General features: G+C 37.5%; 1 long non-coding RNA gene across 1 annotated transcript; it reads right to left on the bottom strand.

Annotated features, from left to right (window-relative positions):
• Positions 1 to 1,257: 1,257 nt before the first annotated feature.
• Positions 1,258 to 8,947, bottom strand: LOC128564002 (uncharacterized). The gene is made up of 3 exons (XR_008373942.1): positions 7,263 to 8,947; positions 6,368 to 6,397; positions 1,258 to 3,831 (listed from the first exon to the last, which is right to left on the bottom strand). It is a non-coding gene; the product is annotated as an uncharacterized LOC128564002 (long non-coding RNA).
• Between the last annotated feature and the right edge of the window lie 9,296 nt (positions 8,948 to 18,243).

The following is an 18,243-nucleotide window of genomic DNA, read 5'->3' as shown; positions in this document are numbered from 1 at the left end:
AATATCATGGAGGGTTTAGTTTTTTATTTTGCTGGTGACACCATGGGGCATTTAATAAATATTTAATAAAATATTTTCCTTGAAGATGGGATGGTAGTAGACGATGTGGTTTGAACACGTAAAAAAATAAACTACAAGTAAATTTTATTTAGTAATTTTTTAAAAATTTATATAATAGGGAGAAATGATGTAATTATTTTTCCAGAAAGTAAGATCACATATAATTGGTGTTAAGTACAAAATCAATTCAATGGAAAATATAAATTTGAGGGGCACTTAAAAAAGCAAAAGGGACAATTTTTTGACTTTCATAACTGGTCCTATGTATAAATCAATAAACTTGAACTAAATTTGAACATTTTTTAAGAAGTTTTAAAAACTACATAACCTCAGAATATGCTGTCATAATTTCTGAACGATGACCACAGTCATCATACTGATTATTAGTTATGCGAACTTAGGTGAATTTCTCACTTAGCCTCAGTTTTCATATCTTTAAAATGGGAATAATAACAGTTTCCTTGTGGAGCTGTTGGAAAACTAAGTGAGGGAATTTACATTAGGAGAGCGTCACTATTTGGCAATTGCTGTCATGATCAAACTGGAATTCCAAAATATTTTCTGATCACATTGTATATCCGACCAACCTGTAATTAAATTCAGAGGACAACAGGATACAGCCCAGAAGAGAAAGAACAATAAAGAATGAGAAAAGTATTCTCGTGGAGGACGGGAACAATGAACAAGCAACCTGGGCTTAATCAATATGGTGTAATAAGGTGGTACATTTTAAGCTGACTGTAGGTCTATCTGCTAAATAAATTACATTGAAATTATCACAATTCATTAAAACCAAAATACCACAATCAAATTTAATTTCTTTTTTCAATAACTTTTATTTCTAAGTATTAATGAGGTACAAGTGTTATGGTTACATAGATGAATTATAAAATACTGAAATCAGGGCTTTTATGTACTTATTACAAAAACAGTGTACATTATACCCAACAGGTAAGTTTTTAATCCCTCACTCCCTCTTCTTAGTTTCCAGCATACTTTATACCACTTTATGACGTGTGTCCATCATTGAGCTCCCAATTATTACTGATAACGTGTGGTATTTGTTTTTCCATTCCTGAAATACTCTACTTAGGATGTTTTCCATTTCCATCTCAGTTGCTGCAAAGGACATTATTCCATATTCTATGTCTGAGTGGTACCGCCAGGTGTACCATATACATGGTGTGTGTATATGTCTCCCCCACACATACACACGTATATGCATATACCCCCTTATTTTCTTTATTCACTCATCGTTTGATGGGCACTTAGGTTGATTCCTTTGCAATTGTGAATTGTGCTGTGAACAGTATTTGGGTACACGTGTATGTTTGATATACTGACTTCTTTTCCTTTGGGTAGATGTACAGAAGTGAGATTGTGGGATCTAATGGTAGGTCTACGTTTAATTCTTTGAAGAATCTCCATACTGTTTTCCATAGAGGTTGTACTGATTTACATCCTCATCAAGAGTGTATTAAGGATTCCCATTGCACTATATCCATGCCAACATCTATCATTTATTTTTTAATAATAGCCATGTGGATGGGGTAGGGATGTATCTAATTTTGGTTTTAATTTGCATTTCCGTAATAATTGGTGATGTTGAGCATTTTTTTCATATGTTTGTTGATCCTCTATCTTCTTTTGAAAAGCTTCTGTTCATGTCTTTTTCCACTTTGTTTTTTTAAATAGCATTCAGTAAGCCTTCCCCAACAAGTAATTTCTAGTTGGCCTGAATTACTTCATAGGAAAACTCATCTATCATATATCAAGCAGGACAGTAACTGTCATTTTAGAATAAGACACAATGCTATCTAAAACATAGGGAGGCAGAGGAGAGTGCATATTGGAATGGCAATTGTTAGTGTCTATCTCCAAGTTCACATTAGCATCTTTTTTTGTCTAGTGACGTGCGTGTAATATAGAATTTATATTTATCTTTCTTCAAGCTAAAAGGCTGAATTTCTTGTTTTTATTACACTTTGCAGTAGAAACTCTATTGACAAAGCCGATTTTTAGAGTTGTAAGTTTTCTGTGGTCATTTTCACTAAAAAAAAAGGTATTAAAATTTACAAGAGTATTTGGGCAACAATTTCTTATATTTGTCAGTCACAGTTGTTAAAAGGCTGCTTAGAAGGCAGGGCAGAGAAAGAAGAAAGCAGACCATAAAAAAAAAAAAAAAAAAAAAAAAAAAAAGAGCCCATTAAGTTACCAAACACATTGATGGAGGACCGGGAACAGCTAGAGAAGAAAAGACTTAAAACAAATCAAAATAAATTCAGCCTATTTTATGACGTTTCCAAGGTACGGTGATTTGTTAAAAAGTTACAATGTCACATAAGGATAAACTCCAAATGGATGCTTTTATAAGACTATGTATCAAAATATTGAGAATTGTTCTTATTTCTAATTTTGGATTTTCAATATTATCCTAAATGTTTTACAAGACCACGTATTAATTTTATATGTGAAAACAAAAACTTATTTTCATTATGAAAAAATGATTTGATACAATTATAAACTCTTAAAAGAGTAGCTTAAACCTTTGAATTGATTCCACTAATTAAAGGAACGGTTTAGGCAAAGTGCAAAGAGGAAAAATAAGCCACATCATGACAACAACAATTTAGATTTAAAAAATGACTACTATTTCACTTTTGAGGTTGTCTTAAATGTATATATGTTGTACCAGTGTAAAACCTTACTGACATTTTCAGACACATTTTCAGAACATCTTCAGCTATTTCATTTTTAAATGCATGTATACGCCAGCTAAAGTTTCATGAGTGTAGGTATAAATTATCTCACAAAGAAAAAGACAAATTATTCTGTTCAGTTATGAAAGTACAGAATTAGAAATATAGCAAAATTCTAGAAGAATAGTTTATTATAAGTTTGTACCAGTGGCTACTGAAGGTTAATTATTAATGATTATTTATTCATAACAACCCCTTTTTTCATTTTAGAATTTCCATTTAGAAATGGAAGTCTATTTCATTTAGAAATTTAAATTGAATTCTGATTCATTTAAAATTCCTAAACTCTAATTCATTTGGAATTTCAGAATGAATTCCTAAACTCTGAATTCATTTAGAATTTTAGAATGTCCATTCCTTTTCACGTAGCAACAACTATAAATGTAAACCTTCACCTAACACTTTGGTCTCAGGGGTTCTCACTTCTTGTCTCTTTGGGGCATGAAACAACACATCACAGAATCACAGAAATGTTGATTACTTGTTTAGGGTCAGAGCTTCCATCTTCTTTCTCTTTAACAAACTAATTTTATCTGACTTTATTTGCTATTTTTGTTTTTCTGAGGTATGTAATTCATTCATAGGAAATAAACTACAAATAATGACACTATTTGGAAGAGACATATTTGACTTATGAATTTGTAACAGATGGAACAGTGAGACGTGCAGGTGTATTCCCAACACCTAGAAGAGTCTAATCCATAAACATCACGATACAGAGTGAAACCTCTTTCTGTCCCTCTTTATTCACATCCTCTGCTAAGAGTGGCCTCCTTCTGGCAGCGTTGCAGTGGGTGGTTCCGCGGCCTTTCTCTGGTTACTCTTCCTGAATGTTATCCAGAGTGTCACCTTGTACCTACATGTGACGAGACTGTAAAACGCAGCATTTTGTCTCCAATACAATGAGAAATTTGTTAGAAAATCTTGACTGTGTATGTGCCTCTGTTCCTCTGTTCCTCTGTAATTCATTCTTCTTCCCACGCTGTGCCCAGAATTATTTCTTCTTCCTCACCTAAGGGAAAATGAACATTTGAGATTTCAGTTACTGCCAATAACTCTTTCTATTGATTTGATACTGCCACAATAAAAATATTTGAAGGCCTTTAACATGTCTTTAACAACAATGTAAAAAGCTGTGTGAGAGTTGTCTGCGTATGTATTAAATACTTGGGAATTTTTCCATGCATGTATCCAATTACTTTGAAAAGCATTTTATCCCTTATTGTCATAATAACACCATGTAACACACATCACCGCAAACCTCATTGCCCAAAGCTGCAATCATTTACCCCTGTCAATGCAGCTGTGTTGGCTGGGGATTGTCTGGTCCGGGACTGGATTGGCTGGGCATAGCCACAAGCTACAGGATGGGTAGAGAGTGGCCCCCACTCACATATTCATGTTCTTCTCAGGCTGGCAAGTATAAACTAGGCCTTTCCTTTCCTAATGTCTGTTGAGATCTTATTGGACAAAGACTGAATCCAACATTAACTGAGCATGGAAGTACATTCCACCTCATGCTGTGGGGTGAGAACTGAGGAAAAGGGTGTGAATACATGGACTGACCAAGGCCTTGTAACAGGAATGCAACTTACCACACGTGTATAAGACACATAATTTTATACCATACATAATTACACAGTTTTATACATCTAAATGGGTATATCTAGTTTTTTTTTTTTTACAGCTGTACCTACCAAATAAATTAGGAACAATAATTAATTATTTGAATTATATTTTTTGTCATTATAGAATTTTTTCTTTGAAAATAATTTAAATCATTTCATTTCATTTTATTTACTGTGCCCTAAAGATGTGTTACACATCTGGTGTCCTCTAACAAAGGAGAACATTATAAAGCTATTATGTTATGTAAAAACCGAATACTTTTCTAACATGATCCCTTATAATTACATGTCTTTATTATTCCTGACATTATCTCCCAAATTGTGAAACATCTTGGGAAAACATGGTCTCCCAACATTAAGGACTTTTTCAAAGACAGCAAAAAAATGAATTTATGGAAAGAAAGCTTAAAAGAGAGACAGACACACTTTATTAACTGATGCATCTATGTAAAATGTAATTATTTATTTATTAAATAAACATTTAACACATGAAAGTCACCTATTCAAAGTGCTGGATATCAATGGAAATAAAAGACATATCTCTAAAATTTCAAGAGTCCTATAATTGGGGGGCTAAGGATTCTATGGAAAAAATATGTGAATATAAAATGTTGTTAAATATTTGACAAGCACCCATGATATTATGGGGTTTATGACATATTAAGGGGGCCAAGCATGGGAAAAACAAAGCAGAGAATAAACTGGGGATCATTGTTTTATTCTTTGAAACAATTGTATCAAGAAAAAATATGTACTGCATTATTTTCCCTATAGAAGACGCCTATTAATGCATATCTGATAACATGTAATTACAATTCCTGTGGGTGCACAGGAGCAAATCACTGCCCGGTGTCTCAGGAATGTTTACTTTATCTCATACAGTAACACATGGAAGCATCCAGAGTATGTATCCCATAATCTGTATTGACTTTCTGTTAGAAGTCATATTTAGGCATTGAATAAAAACAAAAACAACTGTATAACTTTGCTATCACTGCCCTAACTAAACCTCACACACTTAGTATCTGAAAACTACCATGCTCAGTGTCTTAAAACTTTTTTTTTTTTTTGAGGCAAAGTCTCACTTTGCTGCCCTAGGCTAGAGTGCCATGGTGTCAGCCTAGCTCACAGCAACCTCAAACTCCTGGGCTCAAGCGATCCTCCTGCCTCAGCCTCCTGGGTAGCTGGGACTACAGGCGCCCACCACATCACCCAGCTAGTTTTTCTATTTTTAGTAGAGATGGGATCTTGCTTTGCTCAGGCTGCTTAAACTCATTCATTAGCTTCTCTTACTCTAGGTCAAACTTCCTGCACAGCGTGGCCTTATTCTCCGTCTAGGCTTTCATGGGGCTGAAACCAAGGTGTTAGTGTGGCTCTCCTCTTGGTGTCTGAGACTTGGGGTCCTTTCCCAAGCTCCCCGGTTGTTGGCAGAATTCAGTTATTTCCCCACACTTTCCAAGGGCTCTCCATCCTCAAGCCATCTGGGGAGTGTGGAGCCTGTTTCCTCTGATCACACTGAGCCGTGAAGGTTAGCTGCATGCTATTCACAGCCTCCGTGGAGCGGCCTGCGGCACCCTGGGGGTCCCTTAGCCTGCCTTCCCTGAGTATATGACATTATTTTCCCAGGAGGAAAATCTGTATGTAGAGAGGGAAATAAGCCACCGGAAAGTAGTTTAAATAATGGCGAGCTTGTTAAAACTGTCCTCTTCTCTTATGCCTTTTTTTCTCCTTTCATAGAAAATGACTTTTATGATTTTAGGAAAATAACAAAAGGAAAGTGCTTGCTATCTATCTATGGGTGAAAGTCGAACAAATTTGGCTTAAAGAAGATGCCATTTTAACTTGTTTGACTGAGGAGGGAGCTGTGTGTACGAGACCTAAGAAGAAAAGAGGAGTAAAGGAAACCCCCAATCTCCTCACCTGTGGCGCCAGGCATGAGTCCTTCCAAACCTGGGAGAAAGGCAGAGGGGGATTTAAATCAGTTTGGAGGCTGGGTGTTTGTTTGTTTGTTTTAACTATATTGGAATAGTTGGATGTGACTGTTGAACATCTACGGAAATTTCACAGTATGTAATTAAAGGACAGGAAAGGGTGATTCAATATTCCACGAAAAATGACAATGAGGGCTGTCCATTCATAAATAATCAATTGAGTAGATGGAGAGTTGTAGGCCGTCCGGGGGGATGAGTGATTTATATCAGCCTTAGGAGAGAGGGAAGCAAAGGAAGAGGGGCTACAGGGATGGGATGCGGAGTCCAGGCGAGACAACCCAGGTCCCTAGTTCTGCCTCCTGAACAGCAGCGGCCAGGGTGCCCGTGATGAAGAGGGAGGGGAGAGGAGAAGGGAGGAGCCGGACCAGGGGGAGGGGCGGCAGAGGGAGAGGTGACTTCCCAGCTGCTCTATCTACCTATGCAGGCCACAGACAAAATGGTACCAACGTCAAGCAACAGAAAAGGGTAAAACCCTAAGTTGACCCCTATTTAAACAGCTGTGTATTGGCTGCGTTCTTTGGAAGGATCCCCGGTGAAAAGAAGAGAAATTCAGAATTTTAAGAGCTGTCTGTTGTATTCAGCGGTTAAACTAGCCCCTTTTAGGACCTGTCCATCACCCTCCTGGACAGCCGGGTGGGCGCTGCAGGTGCAGCTGCGCGGCCCGACGGAGAGGAGCTGCGGGCCGAGCGAGCGCGGGCTGAGGAGCCGCGGGGCGTCGTTCCCCTCTAGTCACTGACGCCGTGACCTCAGTCAAGTTCCACGGGCCCCAGAAAGTTCCACTTCCTAAAGGGGTGTGGAGCTCAAACCAGCGTGTGTGAACAGACCCTGGCACTTGGGAGCGGCTCGGTCTTCCTCGGCGTTGCCGGACGCTCGGTTCCCGCGGAGGCCAGAGCCTCGGCCCGCAGCCCCGCCGGCGGCTCCGCAGGCGGCCCGGGAGCCCCGCCCGTGTGCGCCGCTGCGCGCGTGCGCAGACTGCGCCGAGGGACGCCCCCTGACGGCGCAACCCCAGAGACGCGCGGGGTGCCGCGGGCTGAGCAGGTCGCCTGGAGGCTGCGGCTTGCCGCTGGGAATTCTGCGCTCTTTCTCCCTCACACGCTCAGATTCCGGGCCGGGGAAAGCCGGCCGCCCGGGGCAGCTGTCCCTCGGAGAAGCCCTGTGGGCAGGAACGTGCGTGTCCAGCCGCCGGCCGGCCGGGATCCAGTCTGTCAGCGAGCGCGCGCTCGCGGGTGGAGGACGTCACGCCTGAGGTGAGTCAGCTAGAGACCTGAGCCCGCTGCAGCCGCCTAAACAGACCGGTCAGCAATGCAAACTGTGAAGTAAGGAAGATCCATCATTTTTAAGCCATGTTTGAGAGTTACTTTTTTCATAACTACAGAAAACAAATACAGATAGCGCCCAAGTTTAAAAGAGAGTATGTACCATAAAATGCACATTACCTATGTGGTTATATAGATTGGATTTTGCTTATACGCAATATCATAAACAAAATTCAGTTTTCTGGGGTGTCTAGAGACATAAAACAATGACAAAAGTGATTACCTAGAAAAATCTTCACATTTCATAACACCAGAGCAACATTGTGCTTTGCAGCGCGGGAGGAGACTGTGAAATATTCGGATCACTTACAGAGCCCTGAGGCCTTTTCATCTCTTCCACAGCCTCCCGGGGATATATTGACATGTGGTATTTTTTCCTCCATGTTCTTTTAATAAAGTCTGATGGAAGTCTCCCGAGGAAGTCGAAGGTGTTGACCTTTCTGCAGTGCATACTTCAAAAGAAAGCTTATACTCTGAGCCGTGGAAAGATTCCACGCCTTTTATTTTTTTACAGAAATAACAAAGACCAAATATCTTATTGGGAATAAAGATAAAAATTATTTAAAAGAGCAAATATTTATTGACATAACTATTTGTCAATGAGTTGACAAGCAATGTTTCAGTAATTGCACCTCATTTTAAATCCAGATTACTATGAATATGTGTGGCTGAGAGATCTGCGGGTGAACCACCCCCCCCCACACACACAAGATCTCTAGTTCCTGATGTTTGTGGAATCCCCTCCCTGTGAATGTGAATGGAACTTGTGATTTGCTTCTAACCAATAAAATGTGGCAAAAGTACTGAGATATCACTTCCACAATTATGTGATGCAACATTGTCTTAACTAATGATGCCAGAGACTTTTTTTGCTTGCTTTATGTCGGAGAATTCCTTATGGCTAGGATCAGCCGGTGGCCTAAAGGTGTTGACAGTGGCTTCCAGCTGACTCCCAGCAAAAGCTAGAGTCTCCAATCCTATAGCTACAAAGAAATGAATTCTACAAAGAGCATAATACACTGCCCCACTCAAGCCTCCAGGACACTGTAACCTGACAACAACTTGATTGTAGCCAGGGAGACTGAACAGAATGGAAATTGTGAGATGATAATTGTGTGCTGATTTAAATCCTGTTTGTATTCATTTTCTATGCTGCAAAAGAAAACTAAGAGAAACTAAATAAAAATTACACAGAAAACGATGATCGTGTACCTCTAAGGTCTTTCTGAATATTGCTTCTCAGAAATTTTATTGAAATCAACTATGGTTTTTAGATTTTTGAAAAATAAACAGTTTTTAGGTAGTTTTTTAAAAAACTATAGTTTTAGATGTTTTCTTTAAAAAATAAAAGTATGAATATCAACTTTTAAAAAATTAATCAATTACGGTATGTACTAGGGTTTTTCAGGGAAACAGAACATATATATGTGTGTGTGTATAATTATAATTTATAGAATGATTTATAATATGGGATTGGCCCACACAGATATGGAGGTCCAAGAGAGCTAACATGTTCCAGTCTGAGTGCAGGAGAGCTCAGGTGGTAAGGTCACCAAAGTTCTCTTACTTAAACATTTTGTCTATTCAGGTCCTCAAAGGATCGGATAAAGGTCATCCACTTTCAGAAGGTCGTCTGCTTTATTCAGTCTGCTAATTCAAATGATAACATCATCTAAAAGCACTTCACAGACACATCCTGAACAATATCCAACCAAGTATCTCAGAACTCCAAGGTTCAGCGGACTTGACACACCATCTGCCCCATCACACCATCTTCCCCAATGGAGAATAATATGGAGATCTTGCACCTCTCTTTATAGCTAAGAATATTGTTATTTTTATTTCAGCAGATTCATTTATATAATCAACATATTTTTTTCCATAATCCAACTTTTTCAAAAATTAACATTTTATGTTCAGTGATGTCTTTGGAAGAAAATCAGAGGATTCAAAAATTGTGAATTCAAGGTCAGATTTATGTTTCTGTAACAACACATTTTCTGAACATTTCAAGCTTCTATGTCCCTATTCCAGCTCTAAGCACCTACATTTTTACTTACCAAACTTTTACTTTATTCCAGTGGCGTAGAAGACCTCAACAAGCATACTTTACAATCTTTAAAATGATTTCACAAAGAAGCAGCTACTGGTTCCATTTTATAGGTGAGGAAACAGACTTGTACTTAACCAGGTAAATGCCTATCTATTAGAGGAAAGCAAAGATATTTGAACCCAAGTTTCTCTGGTCTCACTACTAGACTTCTCTTTATAGCTATAATACACAGTATTTATGTAATTAACACATGTTTAAAAACCAGTATATAAGCATTTGTCTACAACTTTTACTCCTTAATGATATAAAAGCTTTATTTTAGGATGGATTATATCATTATTTCAAGATCTAAGCATAAATAAAATGAAAATCTCTACACATTTGATAGAAGTAATCTGCCTACTAATAGGTTTCTTTTGGTTAACTGGTAATAAGGATAATAATGGTCAATTTTTTCATGCTTTGAACATAATAGCATTAAATGGAAGCATTCAATATCCTTTTTAATGTCTTTCAATTTACTTTTTCTTACTACTGGTAATTTTATTTTCATATTGCCACAACAAAGAATAAAGAAAAGATTTACAATATAAATCCGTGCTTTAGTATGGATTTATATATTAATTCACAAGGATTACAGTGTTTCTCTTTAGTGATTGATAAAAGCTAGAAGGGCTTCTCCTTTATGGTTGTTTTAAACTACTTCTATCTACAAGACTAACAAATTATTTAATGACCAAGTCACAGAATTAGCATTTACCCTATTACACAATGAAGATGTAATATTGATTTAGTGAAGGTTAAGATTTTCCCAAGATAGCTACATTTCTCAATGCTTTTTCCATAACAATTTAGAAATTCTGCCATCACCTATGCTGAGGCAACTAAATTACGGTGAGTGATGTGCTGGAAGAGGCTGGAAGGGCCTTGGGAAATCTGATTGTTAGGGTCTCTTCTCCATGTCTCAGTTTCAGTGGAGTCACATATAAAGCTTGACATCTGCCTGGTGGAGTATTTATACTATGGGAAATGGTACAAACCCAAACTTTATTGTTTAAGCAAATTAGTTCAGTAGTCACTGCAGATTATAGTTCATGGAAAAAATAAAATGATACAAAGTATTTTTTGGTTAAAATATAAGAATATTCAGAAAATACTATAAAATGTAAAATATCATGGCTATATTAAAATATGTGCAATTTGATTAACCAACAAGAAGATACACTGAAGGAAAAGAATCTCTATTCAATAAATAGTATTGGGAGAACTGGATAACCACATGAAAAAGACTGAAACTGGACCTCCACCTCTCATCACTTATAAAAATTGATTCAATATGAATAAAAGATTGAAATCTAACACATGAAACAATAAAAATCCTCGAAGAAAGTGTGGAGAAAACACTTGAAGATATCAGCCTGTGGAAAGACTTTATGAAGAAGACTGCCATGGCAATTACAACAATAATAATAAACACATGGGACTTAATTAAACTGAAAAGCTTCTGTACAGCTAAGGAAATAACAACCAAAGCAAATAGACAGCCTTCAGAATGAGAAGATATTTTCATATTATAAATTGGACAAAAGCTTGATAACTAGGATCTATAAAGAACTCAAATTAATCAATGGCATTGCCCAGCTATCAGCCAAGCCAAAGGAATATCTATCGCACCTGGTATTCAGTCTCAGCCATTGAACACTGTTCTAGTCCAACCACTCATTTAAGCCTACTAGGTCCATTCCAGTGAGTAGTTTATCTCCAAATAAAAAACTGCAAAATAGTCTTTCCTCTGTCCCAACTTCTAGGTGGGGTTTTCAGCTACTCCCTGTCTATTCCCAAGCATTGGTTTTCTGTTCTGGTTTTCCTCAGCTTCAGACCTCTTTGCTGGCTCCCACAGTCCACCACTGCTACTCTGTGTCCCCAGAGTGATGTCCCTGTGTGGGTTTCTCCAGCCAGAAGTGGTTGGAGTTTTCTGTCCCCTGCCCAACCTCAAGTGGCTAGTAAGGAGATGTTTCTAGTCTACCCTTTTGCTCCACCCCCCCCCCATCTGAAATGTTTTTTAAAAGTCAGTAATAATGAAGATATTCTATGACAATAGATGATAGTGACTAAGAAGAGTCTTACTTCAAAGGCCTCCACCCATAAATGTCATGCTATGAGAACACAGACCTCCTGAACGTTATTGCCTCTAGGCCGTGTTGGGCCTCAGAAAACACTACTCCCAAATGAAGGCCTCGGAAACAACCTCAGAAGCAAAAGTTTCTTCCTGACCTCTCTTGCCCTCCTATCTCTGGACCACCATTCTTTCCTGAGGCTAGCCACAGAAAGTAGAATTCGTCTTCTCTAAGATCGTAGAACCTGAACACCTTTTCCTCATAGCCATAAAACCTAAATATATTATTCTAACTTTCCCACTACCTACCTGTATGAAGACTGACCATAAAGAAATATGTGACCTACTTTTTGTGACTGCAGAGCATAAGACCCCCATTTCAGAGAGGGTCCTGGCCTATATCTAGAAGGAAGGATACTGCTCAGAGAGACCAGGAAGGATCTGGATAGACAGACCTTGCTTGAATTCCCCACTCACTCTATTAGCATTAGGTCTTACCTTTTTTGCCCAGTCGTATTTCTACACCACTGTTCATGCTTTATGAATGGTATAGAAGTCAATACTTTCCCTTGTATCTTTTATTCTCAAGTCTCCTATGTCACATGCAACTGGGAGAAAACAAATCTGCATTCCTTTTCCCCAGTGAATCTGGCTTTTTTTGGTTGTTTTCTTTCAGACCTTCAAATTGCAAAATGGAAGTTTTTTTCCTCCTCCCCCAAATCAGCTTCACAATTTTGCCCTTTCTATAGGATTTCATTGCCTTTAAAACATTATATTAAGCCTGTAAACAACTCATTTTATTGCAACAAAGAATACTTAGTTAACATCAATACTTAGTTAACATTTAGTTTGAAAAATAAGCATCTTCTAAACTGTCCATTATCTAAAGTAAAATTAAATTAATTTATCATATGAAATTAACTTCTAAATAAAATTCCATCAAAACATTGAATATTTGAAATTCAGTATTTGTTAATTTGCTGAACTCTTTAACCTAATTATAAGTTAGCACTATTTCTAGCCCAAATAAACATTATCATCATCCCCATCATCAATATAACACTGTAGGCTCTGACAAACCACAAATTAATTCCAAACTAGTATTTAAGAAAAGTTAACCCTCTTCTAACTACAAGGTTTGGTTTAAATAATTGGTTAAAATGATTGGGAAAGACAGATTTATTTATGAGCTGAGGTTACATGAAATAGATAAAAGTGATAAGTGACTACTCAAAAGGGTGGGGGGGAATTCATCAAAGGAACCCAGAGCTACTTTTATCAGTGTGTGATCACATCATAGTTTCTCTCAATATCACATCATTGTTGCATGGATATTCTCTGTTCCCTGTTATGTTATCAGGCATCACCCAAGCCTGAGGTACAATGAGTAGCCTTCCAGACTGCCAGGTGTGTCCAGTTCTTCAGCGACTAGCTATAACTCCATGGTTTCCCAAGACCACCCTCACTTCAGAAAACTGGCTACAGATGTGAAGTTCCTCACAGAGTTCCTCATGTTTATACTTCTCTAGAATGACTCAGAACCCACAAAATTTCCATAATTATATAGGAGTAGAAAGGTATGGTACATTTCCTCTCCATTTCTTCATCATAGTGGTCATTGCCAACACTCCTATAACAAATGACAGATTAACAAGAGAAAAGTATAACAAATTAATTTAATCAAAGTTTCACATGACACAGGAGATGTCAGAAATAAAGACCCAGGGTGGCAGCTGTGGCTCAAAGGAGTAGCGCACCGGCCCCATATGCTGGAGGTGGCAGGTTAAAACCCAGCCCCAGCCAGAAACTACAAAAAAAAAAGAAAAAGAAAGAAAAGAAATAAAAACATAAACAAAGACCCAAAGAATCAGGGACAACTATCTATTTTAGTGTTTAGATTCAATGACGAGTGGACAGTTATGAAGACTTGTGATTGGACAATAAAGGATCTAATGAAGGGAGGGTCAAAAAGACATTTTGGTTCAGATTCTTCTTGAGCTCTTTGCATACCGTGTCTTAGAATCATTTTTTGAAATGTCTGAAGTAAATTACTTAATTAATGGCATAGAATTCTTAAACTTAATTATCAGAGTTAGACTAACATTGACTAGCAGTTACTAGTATTGAAGTCAGAGCCCCATACAAACCCCAGCCCCATTATAATTCACTGCTAGAAAAGTTATTTGAATTCTCATAGTTTTTATATTACATATATAAAAGTTTCCTAGGCTCCTTCCTGGTAAATGCTGTTATTATTATAAACATTTATAGATGACAGAAAACAGAGAGATCTTGACAATATTAAGCTTCAAATGCTCAGAAGATTCTGCTTTGTAATCTACATTTTTTAAAAAGTATTTTCTCCCTAAAAACTACTTTTTTTCTAGTAATGAAGCCTTAGCCACAGATACATTTTTCTAGAATAATGTTGAAGACACAAAATAAAAAGAAATAACAGCAATAAATGCCCTTCCCCATGAGGTGTGTTATGAGAATTTGACGGTTGCAGTGAGAAGATGAAAGGGCTGTGAAGAAATAAAATACCTAAAATTTCCTTTCATAACATTTTTACTGTTTTGAAAAGTTGCCAACTTTATTAAAATCCTCTAAAGTTTCAGTGAAAAATCTTGTGAAATAAGGTGATATTTATCATTACTCTCACTTCAAAGGAAAAACACTATCTCAAATTTTAATGACAATGATGTTCTCATTATTCTCCCATATTACTGGGCTACTGCAAGCCCATAGACAACAGAGGTAAGTGAAATCCAGAACATTTCAAAGAAAGATATTCTCAACATTAATACATGAGCATTTATTTTAAAGGTTTTAATAAAGTGAAAAATATTATGACTTTTTTTACACTGTATAACTGAGTAATTTTCTTTCAAATGTTGTGTATTATTTATCCTCTGGATATAATGATATACTTATTATATTTGCAGAGGCAAAAAAAATACTGCTACTCACCATATTGAATAACTACAACCCCATGCAATGGAATTATAAAGCAAATTTATTTTTGTCTCTGTTTACCTAAGTATATTCTCTGTAGCTTGCTCTTCCCTGGCCCCTTGATAACATTTAGGGCAAGTTCCATTGCTTTTTGTTTCTTAGAGGTACCAAAAGGTCCTCCAGGCAATAATAAATATGCCTAGTTAAAGGTGATAATAACTTTAATCTTTATTCAAAGACACACTTCTGCTCCACCCTGTTGAAGGCATTAAAGAGGTGGGATTAAGGTGTTTCTTCCTAGTGTTGCATTCTCACTGAGTTGATATCAGTTGCTTTGGGCCTGGAAGACATTAACAATGGATTTACTCCTGTCAAATTATGCCCCTAGTTGAAAAACAACATGGACTCCCTGAGGATCAAATGTTAAAAGCAGAACCAAGAGGCCATGACAGTACACACATTCTCTACTGCTTTGGAAATTGTTACAAAACCTGTTCTTCCAAAACCAAGTCAAAGAGTAGTTCTTAAAAACAACTGCAGCTGGAAATTCCCAGTGGACGACCAAGAGACCACTTGGCATCAACCAACAGCTCACCTAGAACCCACCGATTAATTGAAACTGGTGATTTTTGGCTTAAAGGTCATCCAATAAAGACTTTACTGCTCACTCTGCTGATGGCCTTTCTCTGCCCAATGCTTTTTGTGTACAGTCTCTTAACTCTCCAATCAATAATCTGCAGATTATTTTTAGAAAATAAATTTCTCTTTATGCCTCTGAAGATCTCATTGGTCGTTCATTAGCACTCTCCCCGAGCATTCTTTTATGGATTTTTCAGTCTACCATCTCTGCCACCACCATCACCAAGGTCCTCTGTTGGTGGAATTTCTTTCTGCGGTAGGTCTTTGGTCTCAGAGATTTGAATAATTAACCCACAGATCGCACAAATCAGTTACAAGGTAGGGTTTACTAGATAGAAAGGAATACAGAAGAGGTGAAAGACACTACAGCCTCTGGTAGAAGGGGGAGACCCAAGTGGGGAATCCCCAGTGTGGGTTTTTTTTCTAGGGAGGTATGTACTGTTTGTAAACAGGGAGGTCAAGAGAATTACATTTTTTCCATATTGATTTGTGAATGCATGAGTATATTAACAAATGAATGCAGTCCTTTAGGCAGGGCAAAGTGGCCTGGATTCCACACTAGAAGAGGCCAGCTAGCATGAAATACTGGCAAAACTGCTTTTCTCTTGTCTGTATTCAAAGAATGCAGTTTGGAAAAAAGAAGTCTGTTTGTTTATGTCTAGAAAACAGGGGTCCTTATCCAGCCCTGAATGCGGGTACCCTTTATCATTCTCACTTGTAGTTCCCTAGTAAGAAGTGAAGGCTCTCTTCTCCAGCTGGTCACCTATGTTGTGTTTTGTAATAACAGCAGACACACACACACACACACACATCAAATGTGGGCATGAAGCGCCTCTGCACTGCACACTTAGTTCAGGGACACAGGCACAGGTGTGAAGACATTACCTGACACCTAAAGACTTGACTGTAAAGTTTTTCCTTGGTGTGTGTATGTAGTTGTTTATATATTGGTTGCAATATATTAATTGAGTACCTTGGATAGTTTTTATTTCCATTCTTGTGATACTTTACTAAGAAGTATGTGTTTCAACTCCATCTGGGTTAACGATGCAAGCTTATATCACATTTTCTCAATCCACTGGCCAATTAGTTAATGTAAGAATATAGTACATAATACATATGTACTGTTAATATCTGTTAATCAACTGTTTTATAGTTAATTATTTGCTTAAAATACAAATGTCTGTTAATCAACAGTTTATATTATCAGTAAGGCTCCTAGTCATTGATAGGCTATTAGTAGTTACATTTTGGGAAGTAGAAAACATGCAAAGTTTTGATGACCTGAGAGCTTGTGACCCCTAACTCACATGTTGTTTAAGGGCCAACTGTGTGTGTATGTATATGTGTGAAAAATACATATTTCCAAATATACATACATATATAAATATATGCTCCAAACAGTAAAATATAGAAAGGTTTCAAAAGAAAATTTCCCACCTTATCTGAATCACTCAGATTTTTATGGCCCCTAGAGCTCTCTAATGATTTATTTTTGTTTATTTCTTAGAGTAAGAAGAAGTATGATGGTGATGAGACTAGCAGAAAGAAACTGAAGGAAAGTAAAAATCAAAATCATGAGAACTGATTGTTTCTTATTTCGGACAAAATTCCTTCTAACTCCTGGTGCCAGAGAACAGCTGGCTAGCCTTGTTCTTGGCAGAGCTGAGAAACCACTGCTGCCATCCTTCACCTAAACAGTGGTAACTGCTGGTAGAAAATGCAGACTTGCTGCCAAAGGCTGCTTGTCAGAGATGCTTTGAGAATACAGGAGTTCCAGAATGGCTCAGTCTCAGCATCCCTGTGATGTATAAGTGTTAAGTCAGAGCTCACACCACCGACTCTGGTAGCAAGGTCCCTCTGGCTGGCAGCCTCTGGCCCTTTCTTTCTCTTTGTTTTGTTCATTTGTTTCTAACATTTTATGTCAAAAACTATATACATATGTATATGTGAAGGTGAAAAACAGGAGATTACTAACATTTTCTTTCAATAATAACACGATGACGTTTCTGATTCAAGGTTATAATGTACATCCTTCGTATTAACCTGGATGGAAGTGGAAGACATTATTCTTAGTAAAGCATCACAAGAATGGAGAAGCATGAATCCTATGTACTCAATTTTGATATGAGGACAATTAAGGTTATGGGGGGGGAAGCAGAAGGAGGGACGGAGGGAGGGGGAGGGGGCCTTGGTGTGTGTCACACTTTATGGGGGCAAGACATGATTGCAAGAGGGACTTTACCTAACAATTGCAATCAGTGTGACCTGGCTTATTGTACCCTCAATGAATCCCCAACAATAAAAAAAAAAATTTGTACATTTAAAATCTATACTCTTCCACTTCAGCAAATATTTCCTTTCCACAAACTGCAGATACTTTATTTATTAGGCCAATGGTAATATAATATGTTTCCCCATCCCTGAGACAGCACAGAGCCTTGCCCTTTCTATGCTGTTGTGTTCTCTCAAACTGGTTATTAGACGTCAGGAAAATAAGTATTTTAAGTGATCAATAATCCTTTCTCCAGAAACACTGAAATTTGAATTGTCATGAGGGAAAAATTAAATTTACTTCAATGCATATAAAATGAATAATGTCAAGCATGATAAACTCCTGGTTCAAAACAATTGAAGTTTTTCTACCGGAAAATAGACCCAGTAAACTCTTTATGATAATGTCAACAACACAACTATCAGGGATGTTTTATTCATTTACAGTCATC

Source organism: Nycticebus coucang, chromosome 13, assembly GCF_027406575.1.
Source record: "Nycticebus coucang isolate mNycCou1 chromosome 13, mNycCou1.pri, whole genome shotgun sequence".
Taxonomy (NCBI): Eukaryota; Metazoa; Chordata; class Mammalia; order Primates; family Lorisidae; genus Nycticebus; species Nycticebus coucang.
Note: the sequence above shows the minus strand (reverse complement) of the source record. Positions and strands in the feature narration are given on the sequence as shown.